The sequence below is a fragment of the Mobula hypostoma genome, chromosome 2 (assembly GCF_963921235.1).
Source record: "Mobula hypostoma chromosome 2, sMobHyp1.1, whole genome shotgun sequence".
Lineage (NCBI taxonomy): Eukaryota > Metazoa > Chordata > Chondrichthyes > Myliobatiformes > Myliobatidae > Mobula > Mobula hypostoma.
In genome coordinates, this window is record NC_086098.1 from 69607524 (window position 1) to 69616438 (window position 8915).

Consider the following 8915-nt stretch of genomic DNA (forward strand, 5'->3'; position numbering starts at 1 on the left):
ATGGCAAATATGCAAGACAAGTTTTTCACTGTACCTTGGAAAAGGTAACACAAAAATAAAGCAATTAACCAGTTTACAAATTTACAAGAATCAATAGTTAAAACTGAGTTTTTTATACTTGGCATTTTCAGATTGCATATTAGACCATATTGAGTAATTACAAGTTTTAAGTACCACTCATTCTAACGTTGCTTACACATGACAATTCAACATCATTGGTTACACTAAGATATTGAAATATTCTGTAAATTAAACCAATTTCCATAACTAGACAAAATATAAATTAATTATCAAAAAATAATTGAATTAGTTATTAAGTGTTGAACTAGGTATTAATTCGGTAATCGTATATTACATACATTTAAAACAGTAAACAACTGCAAATCTTCAATAAAAAATAAAGAATGTTACTAAATTGAAAATTTTACACAATCAAATCAATTAGTAGTAAATACTTCCTCAGATTTCACACAGATTAATCAGAGCAAAACCAATATTACCTGATTGCTTTTCAAGCTCCTTTCTTTAAGACTGATTTCTTTGGCTTTTACCAAAGTTATGGCTCTCTCCAAGTTTAGGAGTGTATTTTTTTGGTTTGTTCTTTTTCACCCCAAGTGCCTCATATCATTCATATCTTTAAACATTCTTCACAGTCTGTTACATGAACTTTTCAAAAAAGCTTTGAGTACGTACTCTCAAAACTCTCCAAACTAAAGCTGGACTCGCTTGTTGAGACTGACGTCAAGCTAGGACAGTTTTGTCAATGTGGCAAGCTTTATGTATCCAAGAGCTGTACATAAACTTTGAACAACTAATTTGAGTGCAAGTATTTAATGGAAGATCAGCACAGGGCTCAGTACCTGATCCCTTGATATAAAATGATGCTTTATAGGCATGGATAAGTGAATCATGCAAAATAGGGTGAACAATGAAGAAAACTGTAGACTACAAGATGATAAATGTGGTCATATTGACCTTAAATGGGAGGTGGAACTTTATATGAAATCAGGAAACAAAGAAGAATAGAAGTAGAGGGATATTGCAGAATTTAGATGATCATGTGTAGTATTGTGTCTCATCCAACCCTTTTATCTCTAATTGAGAAACTGTGATTTATAACAAGATAAGTGACTAGAGTTGAGCTTTATTTTAGTTTACTTTTGAATCACTTGATCTGATATCAAGTCACAGAACAACAACTAGCTGATTCCTTACTGTACATGAATTATTGTGGATTGGCAACATCTCCTCCACAACCACCATCAGCACAGGCACATCACTAGGCTGTGTGCTCAGCCCCTTGCTCTACTTGCTTTATACTTATCACCATGCACAGCTCCAAAGCTATATTCAAGTTTGCTGACGGCACCACTGTCATTGGCCAAGTCAAAGGTGGAAACAGATCAGCACATAGGATTAAGACTGAAAATCCGGCTTAATGGTGCCATAACAACAACCTCTTACTCAATGTCAGCAAAACCAAAGAGCTGTTTATTTGGAGAAAATTGGAGGTGTATAAGCCAGTCCTCATCAAGGGTTCAGAGATGGAGAGGGTCAGCAAGTAAGGGCCAGCAAGTAAGTGCCATTACAAAGAAAGCATGGCAGTACCTCTTCTTTCTTAATAGTTTGCAAAGATTCAGCATGTCGTCTAAAATTCTGACAAACTTCTATAGATATGCAATGGAGAGTACACAGACTAGTTACATCAAGGTCTGGTTTGGAAACACCATTACAGGAACAGTTATTACCCTTCAGCCAATGTTCCCTCTAATTTATTAAGACCAGTGCATGTAAAAATCTTGTGCAATACATTTTTTTGCACTTAAAACATATATGCACTGAATAGTTTCTTCAATAAAAATGATATAAATAACACAATTCTAAAATCTGTAGACAAATTATTGCAAATTCCACATCGCCAACATCATTTGCATCAGAAACCAGAAAATGAAATGTGATTGTATGCGATCATAAAATATACTTAACATGCCAATGAAGTATTGGGTGACAATCTTTTGTGTGCATTTTAAATTCCTTTGTGCACTAGTAGCAAAAGGTGCGTGTATACACACACACACACACAAGTTAGAGAGAACTTTGCGATCAGCCATCAGGCTCTTGAACCAGTAGGAATAACTTCACTCAACCCTACACTGAACTGTTCCCACAACCTATGGACTGACTTTAAGGACTCTTCATCTCACTTTCTAGATATTTCCTGTTTGTTTATTTATTATTATTATATTGTTTGTTTTTCTGGGATTTTCATAGTTTGTTGCCTTTTGCATATTGGTTGTTTGTCCATTTGTTTTGTGTTGTGTGCAGTTTTCCAATGACTTCATTGTGTTTCTATGTGTTCACTGTGAATGACAACAAGAAAATGAATCCCAAGATAGTTTATGGTGATATATATGTACTTTGATAATAAATGTATTTTGAAATTTAGTTTGGCCCAAACCCAAACTGGTGCCTACTGCCTAGATACTCCCTCTCCTGACTACTTAGCTGCCTCCCTGCTCCAATTGCTAGCTGACTCCTCCAACTGCCTGGATGTCTCATTCTCCAGCCGCAGCCCTGAATACTGACGTATCTCATCCTTTGTTCTCCCTGTTCTCTGCTACTTCTGTGTGATTGACCATCAAAGCCTCCCTCCCCTGGTGGGTTTGTTACAAGACGTGTCATTTGTATTTCAAGTCTGTTTTAATTCCTCATCTGGGTCCGCGTTGTTTGATTTTGTGAAAAGCATTTTCTTCAATTAAAACATGAGATCCCAATTTATCTGTCTGTACCATCATTCAATGGTTGGGAGATACTTCTCACTGTAATACAGAATAATACAGTTCTTACCTCTTGCTTGTTAAGGTTTCACAGAGTTTTATTATTTCATCTCGGTAAATGGTCATAAATCACTGAATGTAGAATGAAAATTTGATAAAGTGCTGAAGGAGGTAGAGGGCATATTAGTCTTACTGATGAAGCATGAATAGAAATACAGACATGCAAGAACATGCTCAATTCTCTTTTTCTATTTTGAAACTATTGCCCTCAAATTTGCACAAATATAAATTAGTTGGAGGAAGAAACAGGAATTAATTAGCAGAGTCCTACATCCTGCTAACCAAGAGAGGAACAATCATTCGTGAGGCAGAGGCAGAAAGAAACAGGAGTTACAGGGAGATAGTCACCCCTAAAAGCCAGGAGGCAGGTAGATGGGCTATCAGGAGAGGGAAGGGGAATAGACAGAATGAGCGGAGCATCCTTGTGGCCGTTCCCATCAATAATAAGTATACCGTTTGGGATACTGTTGGTGGGTACGACCTGCCAGGGACAAGTTGCAGTAGTTGCGTCTCTAGCACCGAGACTGGTCCCTCAGCTCAGAAGGGAAGGAGGGAAAAGAGGAGAGCAGTAGTGATAGGGAATTCGATAGTCAGGGGGACAGATAAGAGGTTCTGTGGAAAAGATCGAGAATCCCAGATGGTCTGTTGCCGCCCTGGTGCCAGGGTCTGTGATATCACGGATCGAGTTCTCAGTATTCTCAAGAGGGAGGGTGAGCAGCCAGATGCCATGGTCCATGTAGGGACCAATGACGTGGGTAGGAAGAGTGAGGAGGTCCTGAAAGGTGAGTTTAGGGAGTTAAGCGCCAAGTTACAGGACAGGACCTCCAGGATAGCAATCTCAGGATGCCTACCTGTGCCACGTGTGGGCAGGTTTAGAAATAGTGAGATAGAGCAGATCAACACGTGACTGAAGACATGGTGCAGGAGGCAGGGCTTCAGATTTATAGATAATTGGGCAGTTTTCCAAGGAAGGTGGGACCTGTTCCGGCGAGACGGTTTACATCTAAACTGGAGGGGGATAAATATTCTTGCAGGTGGGTTTGCTAGAGAGGCTCCAGTGGATTTAAACTAGATACAAGGGGGGAGGGGAACAAGAGTGTAGGAACAGATGTAGGGCAGAAGGAAGAAAAAAAAGATAGTAAAGTTGTTTGCACCGTTAGTGATAAACAGAGTGTAAGAGGTGGAGAATTTCTTAAATGCATTTATTTTTAATGCTAGGAGCATTGTAAGAAAGGTGGATGAACTTAGAGCATGGATTGATACCTGGAAATATGATGTTGTAGCTATTAGTGAAACATGGTTGCAGGAGGGGTGTGATTGGAAACTAAATATTCCTGGATTTCGTTGCTTCAGGTGTGATGGAAGCAGAGGGGCAAGAGGGGGAGGTGTTGCATTGCTTGTCAGAGAAAATATTACAGCAGTGCTTTGGCATGATAGATTAGAGGGCTTATCTAGGGAGGCTATTTGGGTGGAATTGAGGAATAGCAAAGGTGCAGTAACACTTATAGGGGTGTATTATAGACCACCTAATAGAGAGCGAGAATTGGACGAGCAAATTTGTAAGGAGATAGAAGATATTTGTAGTAAGCACAAGGTTGTGATTGTGGAAGATTTTAATTTTTCACACTTAGACTGGGAAGCCCATATTGTAAAAGGGCTGGATGGTTTGGAGTTTGTAAAATCTGTGCAGGATAGTTTTTTGCAGCAATACATGGATGTACCAACTAGAGAAGGGGCTGTGTGTTGGATCTCCTTTTAGGGAAAGAGATAGGTCAGGTGATGGAGATATGTGTTGGGGGAGCACTTCAGGTCCAGTGATCACAATGCCATTAGTTTCAATATAATTATGGAGAAGGATAGTTCTGGACCCAGGGTTGAGAATTTTGATTGGAGAAAGGCTAACTTTGAGGAGATGCGAAAGGATTTAGAAGGAGTGGATTGGGACAATTTGTTTTATGGGAAGGGTGTAAATGAGAAATGGAGGTCATTTAAAGGTGAAATTTTGAGGGTACAGAATCTTTATGTTCCTGTTAGGTTGAAAGGAAAGGTTAAAAGTTTGAGAGAGCCATGGTTTTCAAGGGATATTGGAAACTTGGTTTGGAAAAAGAGAGATATCTACAATAAATATAGGCAGCATGGAGTAAATGAAGTGCTCAAGGAATATAAAGAATGTAAAAAGAATCTTAAGAAAGAAATTAGAAAAGCTAAAAGAAGATACAAGGTTACTTTTCAAGTAAGGTGAAAATAAATCCAAAGGGTTTCTACAGTTATATTAATAGCAAAAGGATAGTGAGGGATAAAATTGGTCCCTTAGAGAATCAGAGTGGACAGCTATGTGTGGAACCAAAAGAGATGGGGGAGCTTTTGAACAATTTCCTCTCTTCGGTATTCACTAAGGAGAAGGATATTGAATTGTGTAAGGTAAGGGAAACAAGTAAGGAAGTTATGGAAACTATGATGATTAAAGATGTACTGGCGCTTTTAAGAAATATAAAAGTGGATAAGTCTCCGGGTCCTGACAGGATATTCCCTAGGACCTTGAGGGAAGTTAGTGTGAAAATAGCAGGAGCTCTGACAGAAATATTTCAAATGTCATTAGAAACGGGGATGGTGCCGGAGGATTGGCGTATTGCTCATGTTGCTCCATTGTTTAAAAAGAATTCTAAGAGTAAACCTAGCAGTTATTGGCCTGTGAGTTTGATGTCAGTGGTGGGTAAATTAATGGAAAGTATTCTTAGGGATGGTATATATAGTTATCTGGATAGACAGGGTCTGATTAGGAGCAGTCAACATGGATTTGTGCGTGGAAGGTCATGTTTGACAAATCTTATTGAGTTTTTTGAAGAGTTTACTAGGAAAGTTGGCGAGGGTAAAGCAGTGGACGTTGTCTATGTGGACTTCAGTAAGGCCTTTGACAAGGTTCCATACAGAAGGTTAGTTAGGAAGTTTCAATCATTAAGTATTAATATTGAAGTAGTAAAATGAATTCAACAGTGGCTGGATGGGAGATACAAGAGCAAGAGAGTAGTGGTGGATAACTGTTTGTCAGGTTGGAGGCCGATGACTAGTGGTGTGCCTCAGGGATCTGTACTGGGTCCAATGCTGTTTGTCATATACATTAATGATCTGGATGATGGGGTGGTAAATATGCAGATGATACTAAGATAGGTGGTGTTGTGGATAATGAAGCAGATTTTCAAAGCTTGCAGAGAGATTTAGGCCAGTTAGAAGAGTGGGCTGAAAGATGCAAATAGAGTTTAATGCTGATAAGTGTGAGGTGTTACATTTTGGTAGGACTAATCAAAATAGGACATACATGGTAAATGGTAGGGCATTGAAGAATGCAGTAGAACAGAGGGATCTAGGAATAATGGTGCATAGTTCCCTGAAGGTGGAATCTCATGTAGATAGGGTGGTGAAGAAAGCTTTTGGTATGATGGCTTTTATGAATCAGACCATTGAGTATTGGAGTTGGGATGTAATGTTAAAATTGTACAAGGCATTGGTGAGGCCAAATTTGGAGTATTCTGGTCACCGAATTGTAGGAAAGGTGTCAACAAAATAGAGAGTGTACAGAGGAGATTTACTAGAATGTTATCTGGGTTTCAGCACCTGAGTTACAGAGAAAGGCTGAACAATTAGGTCTTTATTCTTTGGAGCGTAGAAGGTTGAGGGGGGACTTGATAGAGGTATTTAAAATTATGAAGGGGATAGGTAGAGTTGACATGGATAGGATTTTTCCATTGAGAGTAGGGGAGATTCAAACATGAAGACATGAGTTGAGAGTTAAAGGGCAAAAGTTTAGGGGTAACACGAGGGGGAACTTCTTCACTCAGAGAGTAGTGGCTGTGTGGAACGAGCTTCCAGTAGAAGTGGTAGAGGCAGGTTCGATATTGTCATTTAAAGGAAAATTGGATAGGTATATAGACAGGAAATGAATGGAGGGTTATGGGCTGAGTGCAGGTTGGTGGGACTAGGTGAGAGTAAGCGTTCACCATGGACTAGAAGGGCCGAGATAGCCTGTTTCCGTGCTGTAATTGTTATATAGTTATATGGTTAAACTGGTGCTGAACCAGGATATCGATCTGAAACATTGATCATCCACCTTCCTCCATTTATGCTGTCTGATCTATTGAGTTCCTCTAGCTTTTTGTCTGTTGCTCAAAATTTGCAGCACCTGCAGTCTCTCATATCCCCTAAACAAGAGATCCCAGGTCAGCCTAATGTTGGTTGTTGGACCATGCTTGCCTTGCTCAGACATGAGCTGTTGCCGTCTGTACCTCTCCTTAGGTCAATGACACATCTTACCCTGTTGATCATCTCTCACCAGTGGAGGCTCAATGTCAAAATGAGTAAGCAACTTTTTGAAAGGGATACGAGGAATGCATCTCTAGAATACAGCTCCCATGTGCTGAAGTGGAATACTTTTTAAATGAGTTGCTTCCTCCCGCCTGCCATGAAGAGCGGTCAAATATAATACCCCATGACATCAGCAGCAGCTTTATGGCCATTGGGCTGTGTGATGAAGGCCCGTCACTAACTATGGACAGCACATGGCACACTCAGTAAAACACTCAGTTCCAACAGTAATAGTGACGGGGTCTGAACCAGAGCTGATGCATGGAGCTGTCTCATAGAGGCAGCAGTAACCTGCACAGGTGTGCTGGTGGTGGAGGATATCATCTTTAATTGGATAATTGAGTTAATTAGCTTTTGGTTGGTCTAGGGGGAGGGGCTTAGCGGTTATAAGCCTCAGGTTACCAAGGCTTTGGAGTTAGTTTTCTTTTGTGTTTTGGCTGAGGTGGCTATATATATATTGTTTTTTTTCAATAAATTCGACGCACACTGATCACCCTCCCACCCTTTTGTTGCAATTTGTTCCGCATCGTTCCAGGCCTGGATACGCTAAGGAATTTGGCAGCAAATTTCCACCCACAGAAGGTCCCACTTCAATGGTACAGGTGTCCTTTAAATAACTGGTCCCAATCACAAATAGGAGGGCTAAGTAAGCAGTTAGGAAGTCAAAGACATATATACAAACTGAAGGTATTTAGTAGGCCCCAAACAAAACAGGACAAGACTCTAATGACATTTAACACTTTGCTGTATGGTCGTTACAACTTTATGAGACACCACAGACATCACACTAGGCTCCATGTGTTAACATCTATAATCTCGTCCATGTCTCCAAACTGCCAATCATGTTTAATGCCCACAAACTACTTCAATGAATCTTTGCTGCTAGCATACAGCATCTTATCCTTGACGGGTGCATTCTCTGGATTCCAATGAACTAAGACCAGTTCCTCCTCCTTGGACTCGTTTGTCTCGAAGGACACATCAAAGAGAGCATAACAGCAGCACTCCTTGGGAAGCATACTTATAAATTTGTGGAACGGGTCTTTTACTGAGCCTTCCAAAACATCACCTACAAGAATCTCATTCTGTTCACCTACAACTACTAACTCCTCCAAATCATTCAACTTTAACAGGACCACCTTCTTCCGCTTCATGCTCTCCTCTTTGGAGCACACCTTACACACCTTCATGTGGTTGAAGCAGGTAACAACAGAGTCGCAGATTTTTACACCAGGAGCCATGTTGTCGATTTCTCTGTGGGCGGGTGGGCTTGGGAAGATAAAGGGGAGAGAGAGAAAGAAAAAAGAAGAAGAATCCCTTCCGCCTGTAGATAAAGCCGTCCGCTGTGGCCTGCAGCTCCGCTCGGCAAGAGTCCTTCTGACGACAGGAAACTGCGTGCTGTTCTCGCACTGAGAAGACCGAGTGACAGTCAGTCCCCACCCTTTTTTTTACTTATTTATTCATCATCATTTGGTTTATTCTTTTTTACATTCTTACATTGGTTGTTTGTCTTTGTGCGTGGTCTTTCATTCATTCTATTGCACTTCGGAATATTTACTATGAATGCCTGCAAGAAAATGAATCTCCCTTGATATACATCTACTTGGAAAACCCAAGACCCTGAAGTGATGATGCTTATTATTAGAAGTACAGTCAGTTTCACACAGCACCGACTGAGCCGAAGGAACTGTGATGAGACAGGTTCTAATGTCCTCTCCT

The 8915-nt window shown here is 40.3% G+C and overlaps 1 pseudogene; it reads right to left on the reverse strand.

Annotated features, from left to right (window-relative positions):
• Positions 1-7919: 7919 nt before the first annotated feature.
• LOC134358817 (cofilin-2-like) lies at positions 7920-8453 on the reverse strand (annotated as a pseudogene).
• Between the last annotated feature and the right edge of the window lie 462 nt (positions 8454-8915).